Source organism: Sipha flava, unplaced genomic scaffold (assembly GCF_003268045.1).
Source record: "Sipha flava isolate LNK unplaced genomic scaffold, YSA_version1 36_pilon_pilon, whole genome shotgun sequence".
Lineage (NCBI taxonomy): Eukaryota > Metazoa > Arthropoda > Insecta > Hemiptera > Aphididae > Sipha > Sipha flava.
This window is the reverse complement of record NW_020273076.1, coordinates 2,159,880-2,180,189: the sequence shown is the minus strand read 5'-3', so window position 1 is coordinate 2,180,189 and position 20,310 is coordinate 2,159,880. Positions and strand designations below refer to the sequence as shown.

The 20,310-nt window shown below is 25.8% G+C and overlaps 1 protein-coding gene across 1 annotated transcript in view; it reads right to left on the bottom strand.

Annotated features, from left to right (window-relative positions):
* Positions 1-20,310, bottom strand: part of LOC112687959 (octopamine receptor) — a 127,669-nt gene that overhangs the window by 94,246 nt on the left and 13,113 nt on the right. The window lies entirely within an intron of this gene.

The window sequence follows — 20,310 nt, the reverse complement described above, 5'->3', positions numbered from 1 at the left end:
CATAATTAATTGTTACTAAATCACAAATATTACCATAATAACTAAGTAAATAATGTTGAAAGATTAAATTGATAATAAAATAAATATCATGAATGTTTAAATATTTGAATTATATTTTTAATTACATAGAAATATTTAAACTAAAATGTAAATGTAACTGTATTTTTATAATTAAATCTTAAATAATTTTTGTATATAAATCGGATTTGCAATTACTTTCGAATCGCCCTTATGTAAAAAAATAAATAAAACTACTTTCAGGGGCTTATTTACCAAATGATGATAGAGAAACAGCTTTATTGAAATGTTACGGAAATTGGGCTCTTTAATGATTCGAAAAATGTAATAAAAAAAAAACTCTTTCAGCCTCTCATTATTAATATATATATATATAGAATATCAGTTTCTTTTCTAACTTAAAATCTAAAAATGATTAATGGAAAAAATATGATAATTTTTAGATTTATAGGAAAAGGTAAACTCGACACAGTCACGTGTATACCCGAAATTCAATGTACGTATAAAAATACGTTAGTTCATGGGGTTTCATGAATATATTCTACAACGGGCATGGCCGTTTTCGACCAAACACATCCCTTTCCCTTTTCGACCGATTCACTTTTCGAACAAATTTAAAATAGGCCGACTCCCTTTTCGACCAAAACAAAAATGTATGTAATAAATTTAAAATAATAAAATAATGATGTACAATTTTTGTCAATAATAATTAAAATATTAATATAAAAAATAACGATATTTTGTATTTAATTTTGATCTTTTATCGTAATGAAAATTGTTTGAATTTTTTTTTTTCGAATATTCGGAATTTTAATTTTATAAATTTTAGGATATCGCTCGTTACGCCTGCCGGATCCACTCATCAACTCGAGTACCACTGTGTGGCACTTTTCGGGGGCTTCGCCTCAAGGGGAATTATAGTCTAAGCCTAACCTAGTTTTTATACAAACCTTGATACTGTTGCAAATGGGATTATGCTCTGTATGTGAACCTAAAACCTCGCAACGTGAGTAAAACCCTAAATCGTTATTAATATATTATAGTAGTTTCCATCATAATAAAATGTTGTGTATCATTATTTTATTATTTTAAATTTATTATATAAATTTTTGTTTTGGTCGAAAAGGAAATTGGCCTATTTTAAATTTGGTCGAAAAATGAATTGGCTGAAAAGGGAAGGGTACGGTTTTGGTTGAAAACGGATTTGCCCTCTACAACTGTTGCATTTTTTAATAATATCTCGTCGTGACCGTAGAAATACACAGTAGTTGTGATAATGATGATTATGTGTACTCGCATACATAGATGTGTGAAGTGAACAGAATTTACGGAAAGGAAAACAAAACATAAAAAAAAAAAAAGGTATTTTTTTTAAATATATTTATTATATAAGTGCTCAAGTACTGTGACTGTGAATGCCCTAAATTTATAGTGGGAAATAAATTCAACCTACATCATGGTCGCACGCACACACAAATAAATAATATTAAAAGAAAAACCCGATCGCCTAAGAAGTGGCCGATGTTTTCGTTTTTTCGTTTCCCGTTGTTTTGAAAACATTTCGCAAAAACCTGACAACAGCCATCACGGTCACACAGGTGTATCGTAATTTTGTTTACAATACAAAAGACACGATTCTCAATAATACACTATAACGAAAAAAAAATTAAATAATTATTATTAATTAATTAAATAATTAATAAAATTGTGTCTATAAAAACGAGTAATTTAAATGAGAATTTCGATTAAAAGATAAAATAAAAAATTATGTTATTGTTTAAAAACAATCACTGAAATAATTGAACGAAAACACAAAAAATAATAGAGAGTAATATAAGTTAACATTGTATTTAAAAGCAATCACTATTCTAATTTTTAAGATTAAGTCGTAGTGCACTTATGAAAAAATGAAGTCCATTAATTAGAATAATCCCCATAGAGAAGACAGTAGATATTCACAGGTATTGATTTTTCTTACATTTTTTCAAAGTCGTATTGCAATAAAAAGTGAAGTTTTCTTTATTTATAATAATATACAATTAATAATAAAATTCAATGTAAGGATTTTAAAAACTGTTGAATTTCCTCTGTAAACTTTAATAAAATCGGTGATTATTATGATAATACGTGGTTTAATCCACGTTTTAATTCTAATTTATTTAATTTACATTTTTATCACGAAAAACCAAGTACTAAAAATTAAAATTATATTATTTTTGTTATGTTGATAGAACCTTCGCGGTGTCTGTCCCAAACGAGAAGTGATTTATCGTATTTACATCAACTCTCGCTCCCATCATTCCACCGCCCTTTGCTCTGAATGAACATTAACATTCCACCAACATGTATCTATTCATGATGAACATGATCTACTATTCCTCTCTTAATGCATGAAAAATAAATATACACTTATGTTTGATAATAAATTATATTTATTGGCTGAAAAATCAAAATGCGTCTCGGACGACGGGGAAAATAAAAATAGTAATAATAACGATAAAATCTACTTTATCTTATTCAAATAAGAATCAATCGGATAAAAGGTGAATCGATTCAAATCGGTTGGTGTTGGCTACGTCGAAATACAGTTTATTTATTAAGTTCCCCATAATAGGAACATACATGCACGGTAAATGATTTCTAAGATTTATATTGACATAAACATCGAAAATTATAAAATACTCCCGTTTTTCAATCGATACGAGGGTGAATATGAGACTACGTCGGACGAATTTTTAGTGCGAACGCGTTCAGATGAAACTTGTGTAAGTGGCCCAGTTGCCCAATATTTATGCGATATGCCCGTTAGTTTTGAATAATATGCAGGTGAAAAAGAAATCTTTTTTAAAATCAAATATAGAAAATAAACATCCATGCAGTATTGCGTACGCTTACATTCGAACCCTTATTTAATGAACTTGACTGCAGTCTTTTAAAAACATTCGTTAAAAATAAATACAATTTCTTCACATTTAAACACGTTAATAACGTCAACTAATAATCTACTATATAATTGTATTGTAAAGAAATAAATAATAAATAAAATATTAATTATAATTGTATGTTGGTATATGGCATTGCAACCGACGACGAATAGTGTCAAAAGCATCTAGTTGCTTCCAAAACGTTATTTAACCATACTTCTGAATGTTTCGAAGTGCATACACTATTATGCAATTATAAAATTTTAATTTAAAATTATTTCGTTTAATAAAAACATTGTGTGATTTAAAACTGCCAAGTTCCGTAAAAAAAAATCATTTCATTAGGAATTCCGTTAAATCAAATCTCGACTGTATAATATTGTATCGCACGTAACATAATATGTTTAGAATCGGTCGTCGTTGATTTATTATTATTATCTGCGAAGTTTATGAAAGAGTAATGTTTCGAACGTAAACCCCACGAGTATAGATCAGATTTAATCCGGATATGGGATGTGCATTATATTACACCACTATTATGTAGTGTTGCACACTGTTGTTCGTTTAAGTATTGAATTCTGCCGGGAGAGAAATCAAATTCGTTTGAACTTGAAAATATTTATTTATTTTTTAATATCCTGAGTGGAAAATGGCTGCCAACCAGTCCTTGGGCTGTTAAGAAGAAGAAGAAGAATGTCCTGTTAATTTTTTTTCCCTTGAAAATCATCGAAAAACAATGAACTACGCTTAAGAGTATCTGTTAAAATATTTAACAACACAAATCTCCTCATAAACTCAGTACAATGGTAGCCGATGAGAAATTATTAATATTATTATTTTTTTAATTTTCATTCGCATAATAATAGTATTTGTTTTAGACAATTATTTAATTAACATTTCGTATAAGAAATAAAAAAAAATATTCATACAAAAAATAATATGAAATTAATAGTATAATATTTTGATTTGTATGGCCTGCGCTTTATCATGCTGGGATTAAAGTCACCTGATTAATTTATATAATCGTAGTTTCAATTATTTCTATTGACTTTCATTGAACCTACAACCGTCAAAAAGTATACAAGACTAATTTACTGACGCAATCACAATTGGTCTGTCCCGCTATTAATAATTTTGACCAATTAATTTTTAGTATTTACAGTGGTTAGTGCTACGATAATTATTATACGACAAATGCTATAGTTGGTTGTTTGTTATTTATCATTGCGATTGCAATTCGAGAAGCGCCAATCGGTTGGTCGCAGGTATTTTCCGCCGCTAACACAAATGCGACGCATATATTTTTATACAATTTTTTACCTTGAACACCCCAAACGCGAATGGATAATTCTATAATGTATCATTTTTATACGTGTCATCGTATTATTATCGTTCTAAAAATAAAACGTCGATTTTGGTGCAAGCTGTACTGTTAATGTATGTAGCTGCAAATGTACTATTGTGTATAGTTCAAGTGGTATAAATGTTATTTTTTTCTTGTGTTAGATTTTTGGATAGTAAATCTGCGCTAAAACATACATAAGACACTGGAAATTAAAATTACGTTTCAAATCATACATAGCGTACCGATGTTTGAAAATAACATAAATTTAAAAGTAGCTGAAAAATTTAAACTTAAAATTACTATAAAATATCAACATGAACGTTAAAAAAACTCTTCAATTTTTTCAAAATGACTAAAATTTTACTATAGAAACTTTCAATTGGAACTTCCAATCGAGCGATGGTGAATATGTTAATTCTGAGAAAGTAGATGTTGAATTCAGTTATAGCGATAATGAAAACTATGAAAATGTTCAACTAATATCAGATTATTTACGACCAGAAAAAATAATTTTTGATAAATAAAATTATTTTTATTGTTCTTCGAATATTTTCATTGATCTATTAATTTTTATTTTTTTACACTAAGCAAATTTGTATATATATATTAGTGGTGGGTCGAACTGAACCGAAGCGAACCCTTGATGTTCGGTTCGGTTCGAAATTCGAACTCGGCATGAGAAAAATCAAACCGAACTATCAAGCATATTTTATTGTTCGAAAATCGAACTTGAAAATATTTGTCGAACCAGACTTACTGGGCACGATAATTCGAAAACTAAATATTTGTACAGTTCTTCAAAAGTTATTATTAAAAAATAAAAATTGATTATGATTATAAAGAAATAATTAGACTATTGGCGATAGAAAGTGATAATCTTTAGCGGGCACGTTATTAATTATTTATAATAATAATGTTATTCTTCCAGTAGCCTGTTACACATCCACCCTCTGCTGACCAAAACATTAATAAGTTGTTTATTGCCAATAGAAGCAGTGTATCTACATTCATAATATAGCTATTTTTGTTTTTATCACATTTATTGTAGAGGTTAAAATATATTTTGTGTAAATCCGTGGTAATATTCCGATACGCGACTGCGTTGTTAATAAAAACATGTTTAAAACTTACGTCTTACATTATAAATTCTACTAATCATTCTATATTTGTGAATTATAGTTATTATTACTATTTTTTTTATATATATTATTGAAATGTATTGATTGTACTGTCATATTATACTCAATACTTAATACTCAAATAATATTTTATAAATTACAAGACAACACAAGGGAGCACATAACTGGTTTTGAAAAATAATAATAATAATAAGAAGAAATTATCTAAAATTTAAATGTATTGAAAATAATACAATGACTTAGACTTAAAAGTTAAAATGTATAATACGTAATACGATAACTTAAAATACAATAGTAATTAATAATTATGGTTGATTTAATTTGTAGGTAGGTGTTGCCGCCGTAATAACCGGTCAACGAACCGTATATATCACCGCGATCGGACACACGCACAATTATCTGTATATAGTTTATTTATTTTTGTTATTGTGTGTGAATTATTTAAATTAATTAAATCCCAACCCCTTATCGTTTATCGGCGCGTTATCTGCGTCACCAGCTCGTGTGCGCGTATTTTAACACGGCCGCCGCAACTTTGTCTTTGACCGTACGTCGTCGTGAATTGTCCGTTGCGTTGTTGCGAACACTTTTTCTTTTTACAAAATTTGTTATAGGCACGAATTGCCAGTATTATTATTATTGTTTTTTATTATATTATTTTTATGTGCGCTAATCGCCGGGAGTTTTTTATATTATAATTATTTATACGTGCGCGAATCTCCGTAATATTTATTGTTTGTTTAATTTATTTTTATACACATTTACGTGTGCGCGAATCGCCACTATTATTATTATTGTATTTTTTATTTATACTGTATTTTAAAGTATAGGTTTTAGGTAGTTGCAGCTGGCTAGTCTGCGCTCCACAAACTGTGAGTTTTTATTTATTTTGTTATTTAATTATTATTGTGCCATAAGGGCCATTATTACTATTATTGATTATATTGGTTGTGCCGAATCGGCATTTTAGTTAGGCTCAAATAGCCAGAGTATATATTATTATTATTATTATTTATACAATTTACGTGTTGCTGTGAATTATTTTTTGTTATTACCATATTTATTATAAATTTTATAATTTATTGTTGGGCCAGAAGGGCCGATTCCTATAATTTATTTTACAATACAGCAACATAGTTACCATATTATATTAGTTTATTTATCATTGAGTTACATATCGTCATTAGTTTTAAGCATACAACATACATACAAATCGGTCGGTAGTGTGCGACACGCACAAGTCAGTGTCCGGAAGTGCGGCATATTATTTGTAGCACCCGGCCCAAACAGTAGGAACAATCTTTGATTAAATATACATGGATAGCCCATGCAACGTTATAAAGTGTGTGGTACAATGTACATGATAAAAAGTATTGAGTTCGAGTTCGAGTTCGACTTAAATCATAATTGATTCGGTTCGGTTCAGTTCGAGTTCGAAAAAATAATTTAAAGTTCGGTTCGATTTAAAAAATCAGGGTTTGACCCATCACTAATATATAATAACGATTAATGAATTATAGATAAATACATATTATTATGTTATTTAAGTCTATTTGTAGAATTAGTATTTTTTTCTTTAACTAGACTATAATTTATAAAAAAAAAACCTTATTTTAAACTTTAATTAGAATTCTCACTAAGTTCCTATCAAATTGTTTGTATAATAGGAATGATTGATGTCCTTATACAGTTATAGGTAGATATAACAACTAAAAGGTGTTACAAGTATTTTTACTCTAAACTTCGCAAATCCTAAGAATGGCCCTGAGTTTAACAATAAGTACACATATAGAATTATCGTTGACAAAAAACCAAGTAAAGTCACCAAATAAAAATCGTTTATTCTAATATTACATTTGAAGCTGTTCATTTATTTATTTTTATATTTTTTATATATTACATTTTTATAGAGCTTTAGGTGAGAAATAATTTTTGTCAGTGAGTCATAATTTTTATTATGTTTAGTCAATTTTACCACATGACAGTTTGTCATCGAAGACTAATACTAGAGATAGTCAACTGGTGGCTCACGTACTTTTTTATCTGGCCTGTTCTACGTTTTCAAATTACTTCAAAACATTTCAGCGTTTATCGGTATTTCGTTTTATCACGTTGATCGTAAAATGCAAATTTTATACTTTTCTCTAGTATTGAACGGCAGCTATTTTATTAAATATCTAAATATAACATTTATATCCTTATTAACATAAATTAAATAGCAATAGGTATTGTATATAAGTATGTAAGTATTGTATTGGTTTATTCGTAAAATCAAATTATATAAAATAATTGCTAATTGACAATTTGAATTATTATTTTCTTTTTTTTCATTCTTTACTCTGGCCTGCTAAATTTTAAAGTTCTGTATATTGGCCCTCTAGTTACTTTGAGTTGCCCATCCCTGAAGTATACGAAATGGCCGTTTATTGGAATAAACACAATATATGTTTTCGTGATTTCACGTCAATCGCGTTTATATCGGATATAACATATCTAGATAAAAACTTCATATCGTTATCTTATTTAGATAAAAAATAAAATTGATATCTAATTTTTATATAGATAAAAATCGTAGCTATCTAGATAAATTTATCTAGATAATTCACAAAATCTGTAGCTAATCATAAGTTATAACCAATCTATAATTTTATCATTCAATATAAAATAAATAACTAAATAAGAAATTTCATTAGTATATTATAGCTATCCAGTAGATAGTTTATAAATACTAAAATACAGAAATAATTGTCAATAAGAAAATAGCAATATTACAATACGCATTACGCTGTACCTACACAGAAATTGATCGTTCTCCATTATCATTCGATCGTCTTAAATTCAATATTTATACATAAATTATGTCCAATGTTAATGTAATAATGTGCTCTAAATAATTGTGATTACCGCACCCCAATTCTACGAATTCGTAATTTGATGTGTCTACATAATATTATTGCACAACAAAATTAATATTAGGCGTGAAACGTCCGTTATTTATTAAAAACTTGTACAGTAACTCGTACTCTCATCCACAACGTGTTCAGTGTTTATCGTCAAACCGTCTTCATATTATCATAATTTTGTCTATGACTTTCAATTTTATTTTATTGGTGAAATATTTTATATTTTGAAATGAATCGTTAGGTACATAATACAATCATTACCCAAGACCAAAAGAGTTCGCCTGCAAATGGGTGAAAACGTTGATGCCTTATACAAGTATCGAGATAAAAATGATTTTATCTATCTATATCTAAAATAATTTCAATTTCTATAGTATCTATCTATACCTAGATAATTTTAAATTCTGATATCTTATCTATATCTAGATAATTTTTTTTATCTAAGCACAACACTGGACATTACTGCGAACATCGCATTGACGGACGATAACTAGAACCACAATGATGTAAGTATATAAAAAAAAAAAAAACATTGCGTTAATTTTTCATTTATATTAGCCATGCAACAGATGATGCAAACAAATATTCAACCAAGAAGTTCCAAGTGACATTTGAGACTTGAATTAATTCATCTTAACGATTATATTTTCGCTCACAACTCTAAATGTATGTCTACAAATACTTATTATAAACGTTTATACAGAAGTTTATATAGAAGTGATACAATGATTAAATTGCATTATTAAAAGGCTGGCTAGTGTTAAAATATAATTCATACATAAATAACATTTATTATTCATTCACAAGCTGAATATTCATCGTTAAAGCGGATATTATTGTTTTCTTTTTCATCCACTTTGCATAAATGTTTATGTGGTATCAGAAATCGGAATTGTAAAGAATTACATTTTCCTACATTTTTGAAAGTAACAGAAACATAAAAATAGTTTTTACGCTAGATATTTTTCATTGGATCTGAGATTGATGTAAAGATCCATGAAAAAATTTTTTTGTAATGTATTTAATATAGCTTATTTCAAAACTCTTCTCAAAACCTCATCAATAGTGTAATACAATATTGAACTATTTTAAAATCACATTAAATATTTTTTCTTTATAAAATTATTTCAAAAGATACCGAAAACAATTAAAAAAAAAAAATCAGAAAAAATAAACAATTTAAAAGTTTATATTTGACGATAAAAATCATTTTTGATGATAACAGATATTTTTTATTTCTATAATAAATTATTAGTTTATGGATATTTACATTAAAAGTGATTGTATAAATTATATTTAAGTCAGACAAAAAATTAAAAAACAAAAAAAAAATTATTTATTTTAAACATAATATCGGCTCATTAAAAATATTTTTAAAACTGTGAAAATCGATTTTAGGAATAATAATAACAAGCTAATAAGGAATCATAATATTTATTATTTTTTTTTTTTTGGCAATTATGAATAAATAACATGCTTTGATGTCTTATTCATTTTAGCGAAATAAATTCGAAACTAGATTTAACCAATATATTGTATAATTTGGTTACACATAACATTATATAATAATAAAATTATATTATTATTAGAGAAATGAAATAATATTTATTATTTATCACAATAAATTTGTAATATTTATAATATAATTGTTATTTGCTCAAATCATATCAAAATATGCTATCCGAATAACTAAATTATTGATTTAAATATATATTTTTATAATTTATGTATTTGTGTTGGATACAATAAAAATAATAAATAACAAATATGATATATTAAAACTCTTATGTGATTTTATATTATTGTTGTGTGTGTGTGTGTGTGTGTGTTTGTATGGAAGAGAGTAAATTACAGTTTAAAAATATCGTAAAGTCTGTAAGGGATTTTCAACAGAAAAATAATTATTTATAAAAACGATTTCCACTCGAATGATTAAAAATAATATTACAGACCATTTCACTACTAATGATTATAGCTAATTTATTTTGTAGTTAACTGAAAAGAATAATTTTGTATTTTTCTTCTTTTATATTTTTACTGCATTTGATAGTATTTATAGTAATATTTTCATTGTAAAATTACCAGTGACTTTTAAAATATGAATTAAATTAATTTTTGGTACGAAAAAAAGTCTAGAAAATTTTGTAAAAATATTTTTGTAATTTTTCCAATAAATTTTGAATGTAGTACAAAATTAACTGTTGATACGCTGTGAATATGGCTTTAATCAAAAACTCAAAACTGTTGTCGTTATTTTAACGAAAAATATTATTTAAATGTCTTTATTTTATTTTTTACAAATTTTTATATTCTTGTTTATTTCAGTTAGTATTCTGTCATTTTTAAAAGTATACGTATCAAACGACAAAACTAATAACTATTCCGAATAAAAACTTTAAACAGATTTTAATTTTTTCAATTTTTTAGTTAACATTTGTTTTAATAGCGTAAAAATTGAAATTTATATTATGTTACTTTAAAAACAATTTCGGTGTTTTACATGTACGTGAATTTAAATAATTATTTCTAAAAATTATTCGGAAGCATAATATTTATTTTTTTTCCTACTTAAAATAACAGACAAAAATTAAAAAAATAATAATTTATTATTTTGTATCATTATTAATTATTTTTTAACTTCATGGCACTTTTATATATACGATTATTTTTTTTCCAAATAGGTTTTGAACAATTCGTATAGCAGCTATAGGTGGTCTTTAAAAATGAATATCATTTTTTTTTTTTTTTTTAAATGCTCCCGTATTTTGTTTCTTATAGTAAAAAAATTAATTAGTGGAAGTTTGAACATGGTTAAGAAATTCTATCCCGAGGCGCAGAAAGCTTGAAATTTTTATTAGTGAAAATGTTTGTACTTAAATCCTCCTTATCTGTAATATCTACTTAATATTAAAATTTATGATAAAAATTGATAGAATATATTTTATAAAATACAAAATTATCTAAATTAAGTCATATATTGTATTTTATCATAATATTACTTTTTTGGTGAGAAAATATTACATTATAGTTATAATATTTTTTTTTTTTGTAAAATAATGATTTTATGAATATCATTTGTTTTATTTTTAAGATTTTTAATGATTATAAATTGTAATTCTTATAGTTTGGCAGATTATTATTGATGTATATTTAAAGAAAAAAACATTATTTGGTACAATATAATTTGAAGAACTATAAAATTTATTTCGATAAATTTAAATTTATATTTCGATAATTTTTACAATCTGGAAATTTACGCATGTAATATACGACAAATTGTAATACATATTGTTTTTAATATTCATTTTTTGTTAGTAACTTATGATAATTCTCCATTAATTTTATGCTTCTCTCAGCTGTATCATTCCCGACTCTTAAATTGTTCGCAATATGTAACCCTTTTTTGAAGTTTTCATTATTTTTCCACGTTGAAGGATCCAAACACATACAATTTGTTGAAATATGTGTATTGAATTTATTGAAAAAATTTTTTATGATTCAGTACCTACTTATAAATTGTTCGAGTAAATTTTCTGTGTACCTAATTCTTTATAATTTTGGGATTCATTGAAACATTTTTTAATGTGTCATCTATGTTATTATTTACCTGGATAGCTTCCGCCATCTTTTTCTTAATAAGAGTTGATACTTTGTCGTTGAAAAATGACAGTGCTGCAGTTCGTGGTATTAAATACCACAAGTAATTTCAAAATTTATTTAAAGTAATACAACTTATTATCTTTATTAATATTATTATATTATAAAAGATTTTTTAAAAATTAGAAATCATTATAAAGTGCTTTGACGGGATTTAAATAGCAGATCCATGCTGTAATATACTAATTTCCTTTTTCTCTTTTAGATTGAAGTCATTTTAAAACAGATATATTTTAATACAATTGATAGCCTTTGCCATCCATCTGACACGATGAAATGATCCGGGAACCCGATAAGATATACCTCTTAGTGGCATACCACCAGAAAGATTTCTGTAAGCTCTTAAAGTTCACGGTAATCTTCCTTTTGATGGGCATCTTTCAAACTTTCCATAACACATTTTAATATGTCCTCTCCTTTATTATTTATTTTTTCACAAACTATGTTATCATTAATAACAGATGCGAAATTTAATTTATTTATTCGTGACCATGTTTGCTGAAATCGATTAAAAAGAGCAATATTTGGCCCTGTTGATATCTTTATTTTTATATCAAAAATACCATTTAAAATTATTTCATACATGTAATGTCTACATTATAAGTATAAAATATCTCTTTTTATTAATTACTCTAATATAATACAGGTTAGATTAGGATAGTTTGATATCTTCCTGTATTTGAAGCTGTTATATCACAACGTAATGAACTTTGAATTGAAATTTATCAGCGAGATTCAATTTTCCCAATATTTGATATATAGCATGAGCTTAATTATGCCCACTTCCAGAAGTTAATTTTGGAACATGAAAGAAGTTTCTAAACAAGTAATTACAATTGGTAATCTATCTACGTTTTTTTTTTTTTTGTCAACGAAAGTAGTGATTTCCCATCCCAATGAACAGTTAAATAATTAAAATTTGTATTTTCGTACAAATTTTTGAGGTATATTCTTCACGGTATTGCTCTCAGCAACGATTAGTCGAGGTTTGATTAATAATCAATTTATTTATATTATGATTAAGTGTTCAGAAATTGCTATTTTTATGTTTACAGCATCCCTGCCACTTACATTGCTTCAGTCCAAAATTGAAACTGATTTTGTTGTTACAGTGGTATACCGCCTATAGTGATCACATTCGTTCAAGAGAACTTTGATCACTATAACCGGAAATCACTATAAGCGGTGACTCGAAAATAATTTTTTTTTTACTAATTGAAAGCGAGTTCCTACTATCCAAAATACAGTGTACAACAACACACTATATAAACAGTACACCGAACGACGAACGAAAATAAACTGGGTATAAAGTGTAAAAATATCGTTGCTTGTGAGAACAAAAACTGTTTTAAACATGTACGAATGTACGATATGAAGTATTGCTCATTACGTGGGTTATATTAGATAAGATTACCTCGATTAAACTTCACGATTAAGATAATTGTCATTTGTAATCGTTTTCCCCAAACACAAAAAGAGATGATATTATTGTAAATTATATTTATATTTTATATTTCTGATGACAATAACCGAAAACCTGAACACTGTAAGTGATGAAAAATGCACTTATAACGGCTGTTTGTTCCATTCCTGGCATTTTTTATCACTATAAGCGGCTGATTCTTATAACCAGTGAACACTATAAACGGTGACCACTGTATTATATTTCTTTTGCCTCTTTATATTTGATTACTAGAACGACTACTGGATTCACCACTGGATTAATTATAATCATGAACGAAATGTATCCATTGGTTTGCCTAAATATTGAGTGTCTTCATCATTTGTTGAAGATGAATATTGAAGTTCAACTATCTCAGCTAAATATTTAAAGCTTATTTAAAAGCATGTATATTACATAATGAATATTTAATTATAATAATGCCAAAAGAAAAAAACAAATATTTTTACTTCAAACAACTTCAATAACTGGGTTTTAAAAATTTTAGTTCAAAAATAGTAAATGTATTACGCATAAAATACAATAATATTACCTATTAAAATATTAATAATCATTCTTATAAATTATTCAAATGTAATATTTATATACTTTTTATATTGTACTAAATACAAATAATTATTGTTAATGTACCTACCACCTACTTATAAAAATAGTGATAAAGTATTATTAATACGAGTATAAATTATCTACATACCTTTTATTAATTGATCCACTTCAAATAGATTTTTTCTCATTTTTGTTTTTGTTATAAAATGTTTTTCTATTTTTCTTGCGTTAAATTATTTCGACCAATTAAATAATCTACACGTCTTTTTTGTTTTTGGTTGAATAAAAATTGTCTGTCTTATTAATTAGAGATCATTTATATTTCTTCTGCGTATGCAATATCAAAAATATTGTCGAATTTGTCAAAGAATGTTTTCTCTTCTTTTTTTTCTGTAAGCTGAATTTTAGTTACTTGATTTTTGTAAAGCTTTCCATTCGACATATAAAGCCTCTACATTTTCTATACCACGTTGAAATTTTCGTGTAGGAATTCTGGCTTTTTCCAAAATATCTCAATTTATTTTAGTACCATGTTAGAACTTGATCGTAGATCTAATTGTACTTTTTGTAAGTTATAAAATAATACTTTAAGAATCTATCCATTTGACGGTAAATTAGTACAAACAACTACTTGACTATTTATATGATCGATTCAAAATGTTGTAACAATTTTTTGTATACATATTTAATTTTATAATAATAAAAATAAATATTTCTTTAGATAATCTGTTATGTTATAAATAACATTCTATCCATGTTTAACGTCAGTATTAAAATTAAGTAAATATTACAGATAAGTATGAAATAAGAACAAAAATACCCTCATCAAATAAATTTCAGCCCCTCTGTGCCTCTGGAAAAAATTTTTTGATCGTGTTTAAACTTTCACTAATTAATTTTTTACTATATAAAACAAAATATGGAGTGACCCTATAAAAGTTTTGAAAAATTAAATTGATCTGTATACATAAGGCCCACCTTTTTATAGCTGTTAAACTTCATTGCTGAAACTGTCTTCAGTTAAAGGAGTGTTGACTAACAATATTTAGCATTAAAATTTGTTATGAATTAGAAATTAAAGGAAGTCAGCTTAAGTTTCCATTAACCACAGTGTAAGATGTAGACTTTTCAAAGGTGTTACATTTTATGGTTTATTTATTATTGGTATTCAATATAAATAATCTGGTATATGAAGATATTTCTATATTCATGATAGTACATATAAATTAATATTTTATAATGTAGATAATATTAATCAATTTTTTCAGGTATTTTCAAACTCAACTCTGTTTCACGTAAAGCATATATTTTATTTATCAAAAAAAAAAAAATTAAAATAAAATAATTTAATATATTATAATCTAACATATCTGGTTCTTCTTTACACTCACCATAACTTTGCCTCTAATTGCGTCATTCACCATAATATCATTTATTTTTTATTTTCGATTTTTGATGACACTACGTACTCGGTTTTTAAATTTTTTTATTTCTAGTAAGAACCCCTTCAATTTGAAATCAATTTTTTATTTCCCAACTACATTCTGAAATCAATTTTACTATTTCTCTCTTCTACCAGAAATGGTTTTTTTAGTTTAACGTTTTTTTTTTTTTTTTTTAATTGTAACAATTAGTAAAATCATAGTTTAGTTGTAAAATTAGTTTTTTTTCTTTTTTTAATTATAATATGGGTAATAGTGAAAATAAATATTGATTGTCACAGTTTAAAAAAAAAAAAAAAATTGTCTTGTTATACATTGGTTTTCATTGTACATTATGTTTTTCATTAATATGTGTATTTTGGTATACTGTTGGGTTATTTATTTATTTTATTGTATTTGTTTGTTATAATTGTAAAATCCTACAGAAAAAAAAAGAAACTAAAGTTGAATAAGATAGTGTATAGCAAAAATTAAAAAAATTTAATTATGCTGTTAAATTATTTAATCCTAAATTTTAAACAGTTATATATTTAACCCGTTACAACTTTTAAACTGCTAAAATAAAATAAGCTTATTTTATACAATTTTATGGTATTAGGCAAGGGACCTTAAGAGGTATAAGCATATTGATTATATCAAATCAATTTTAAATAAATCCCTTATAGGGGTTGCTCAAGTACATTGGAAATGTTTTATGATCTGCTCATATTGGAACTTTTGCATTTATTTTCCATACCAAGTAAACTATTTAAAAAAAAAAATTAATAAATAAATAATCATTGAATTTTAGTATCAATGATCTACAGAATCAAACTTCATTAACACAACGAAGAAAAAATTGTTATTTTATTCAGAAAGCATATAAATGAAAAAAAATATCAGTTTAAAATATAAATTGACCAATAATTTACCAGTATTGACCAATTAAGTTATACTTAGAAGTCTATAGCTATATATTTGTGAATCTAACATATATCGTTAAAAAGCATATATTTGTATAATTTGTTTTGTTCGTAATAAATTTATAAAAAATTCGATTAAAAACAATATTATAAAAATTACTAAGTAATATACTGAGCATATAACATTCAAAAACACAAAATAATCATAACTTATTAGTCATAACGTAAACGAAAGCTTTTACTGTTTTTATTAAATTATACTGACAAAGGGTTCAAGAAATAGGGTCAAATTAGTTTTAATTTTCAACATAACTGGATATTAATTTTGAGCTTAAAATTTTTCCAATGATTTAATTATAATTTAAATTACGCTATTTTCAATAAATATAATGTGAAATGAATTAAATAATACAGTTAATACAAAAACATTCAACATTTTTAATACTGTACCATTTTAATAAAAGCATTGCTTGAATTCTATTTTGTGTCTACATAATTTAATTATTTATTTACGGACCAACGGCCTAATATAATTCACAGAAATAATATATTAAATATATGTGAAAGTTATATATACCCAGCTTTACATGTAGTTATTTAATAATAGAAATATTAATATAAACAACATGAGTAAATAGATTACGATATACATAAATTATTTATCGTCGGTGTGGGTAGGAAATGCCTAACTAGAATTTCTTGACCGGACATTGGCCTGCCAGTCTGACTGTACACGGGTTGGCGACACTAAATATAACATGAATCACTGGTAAATTTTGTTATCGATTGCAATATTTTAATTTAGATTTATTATAATAAATAAGTTTAGCGTTAATAATAATAATAATTTTATCTCATATCGGACTTATTCAATTAAATATAAAAACCATAGTGTTAAGGCCACAATACATCTGTATTCCCATATATTTATAATTAGAAGAAAAATAATCGCTTATTTTCATTTATTATTATCTAATATTATTAAATGGAACTATCGATAAACTTTACAATAAATCCTTTAAAATTATTGTAATAGAAACTATCAAAATAATAAGAACACCCGATCACGGTCCTTAACAAACACTATCAAACATTTTTAAAGCTTCAATTAAATACTTTTAAATTCGTTTATCAATCAGTGAGGATAATTTATTTTAAAGGTTATAATATTTTTAATTATAGCAGCGTGAAACTTCCTAAGTCTTCAAAATCATAAACATAATATTACCACAGTTATTATTTCAATCATAATTTAGGGTAAGCAATGGAATCATAAGAAACATTGAACTACTACAGTACCAACATTCTGGTGGTTATCTTTTTCGAGGGAGATTAGTGTAACACGAATGGAATGTTAAGTTAAATGAATTGTGATCACTTTAAATTCGATTGCATTTGAAAATCTTTAAAAACCAAAACTCATGCACTATAAAAAGTCAAACAAATCATTCATTTTGAGTTCAAAACTTTTATAGCGAAACCTACTTTTAAATTTATAACTTTTGTATCATTCGGATAACTTCAGATGGAGTTTAAGTTGAGAAATTAATTTTAGGATAACTGATTATAAGACAGTATAAAATTCAAAATAAATTGCATTTCTGATACATTAAAATAAGAAACATTTTAATTTTAATTATAAAATTAACACTTAACCTTTTTTTCACAAATTTAGAAGTTGATTGTTAATTCGAAAAACGAATAATTTTATCATTCTCAGTAAAAATTTATTGAAATTCTTTGGCGAAAAATGTCAAGCGGATTGTTTTAATTTTTAAAATATATGTTTATTTAGCTGTATTATAACTAATATTGGTATTTTGGCAAATAAAATAATTTTTAAGATAAATAAAAAAAAAAAAATGAAATAATAATAATTTTAGCTTAAGTTCTGTAATGCAACCTGTTGTGTCTCAAATAAATAAGACATTTTAAGAATATTTTAGCAAATTGGTATTAAAATAAACTAATTATTTTTATCTCGGAATCTTACATGTATAATTACTTTAAAAAATAAATTTTTTTTATCCTTCTAAAATTCTTTCTCCGTAATATTATACGTTATTTTTAATATGAACTATTATATGAGTTGTTAAATTTTAAAATATTTAGTCAAACTTGAGATGTATTCATAAGATTTAATTAGAAACATATTCTACAATTAAATTGATTTCATACATATCTTAGCATCTCACTATTTTATATTTATAATATTAAAACTTTTAAGGTAAAAAGTAAAATATAAATCTATCAAAAAAATTTATATTCCAAACTTTGAAAATGTTTTATTTACTTTCTTTTACTTTTTTTTTTTTTTAAATAGATTCATATTTTTTTTTATTTTAAAATAATTGTCTTTACTTTCGATTTTTGATATATAAAAAATATTTTATATATTATATTTTTATTTTTAAAATATATACTTTATTTATTAACTATGGAACATAAATAGCTTACCATCGTAACAAGCATTTAAAATTTAAAATCCGTTTTAGAAGAATGATTAAAATCCATTTTTTATCATGTTATTTATCTGCATTGTAAATACTTGCAGTTTTAAAATATATTTATTTAAATTTGAAATTTGAATATTTTTTTTTTTTTTATTATGGTTTACATAAAATTCTAAAATTCGAAAATCATCAAATGCATAGTATTTAATTATTAATTACATTAGAATCAATAAAGGAAAAATACGCTTTATTAAATAGGTATGCATTACGAGTTGTACTATAATTTAAGAATGATTTTCTCTATACTCGTGTTATTTAACGATATTCCATAATTTTATTTTACTTACCATATTTCATTATCATTATCTTAAATTATAAGCACATTATTTGATAACCATAAGTACCTAAGCTTAGCATTCCAAATTAAACTACCAAAACTTAGTAATAATTGGCCATTAACAAATTAAAAATCTACTTTAGTTGAGATTAAACCAATATGGCTACAGACATTGTTCATCACTTTTGATGTAATCAAATATAAAATTGATTGTGTTTGGAAAATAACATTTTACGAAAAAAAATATGATTAGAATCTTCAAAACAATAAATTATGAATTACACATTTTAATGCGTTATTTTTATTTAATATGCATTGTATTACTATAATCAATCATAAAAATAATCTAATTAGGAATATTTTTTTATATTTGTTTTTATCATAAGAACAGTGCGGTACAATCAGTGATTATACAATTAGCAACGACGTGTGCAGTTATTAGTTCGAACCCGACTTGGTGCAAAAAACATTCTGCAAAATTAATTCTGTAGCCTCTCTCCCCTGTAAGGGATCTGGTTACTCTAAACTTATCTCCATCGGATCAAATCCATTGAGAATGAAGTCTACACACATGAAAATTCTCTACTTAGAGAAAGGGGTACAAGTGATATACTTTACCTCTCCCAAGTGAAAAAGTACACTTTATTATTACTTCTTGTGACGAACTACGAGTAAGTCTGATTGTTTTGCATTAGTTTTTAATTTTTGTGTATTCTATGTTGTAACAGAGCACGTGCTCAGATGAAAACGGCCCTTTTCAGGACTACCAAGAACATCATTGTGAAAATGTAAAATGGCATGAAGGCATTCAATACAGCGGAGGAATAGTGTCGTTTTACATCGTCGATTGGATAGATAAAAATTCAACAAATGAGAATGGAGCGTCGATGTTTGATTGGATATATATAACGGTCACTTTTCGGAGTATCGACACTCCATTTCTCCATTCACAACGATCAATATCCAAAAGATTAGAAGAATAGAAGCACCTGACAGCAATTACTATGACGACGACGATTACAGAGATTACGACGACGGCTGCGGCGAATACAACGAAGGCAATTGCGACGTTCACAGCAATCTCAAATACGGCGATAGCAAACCTCGACAACTGCATGGCCGCTGTGGCAACCACGGCCGTGAAAACAACGACGAATAAGACAACCACGAATTTGACTCCAG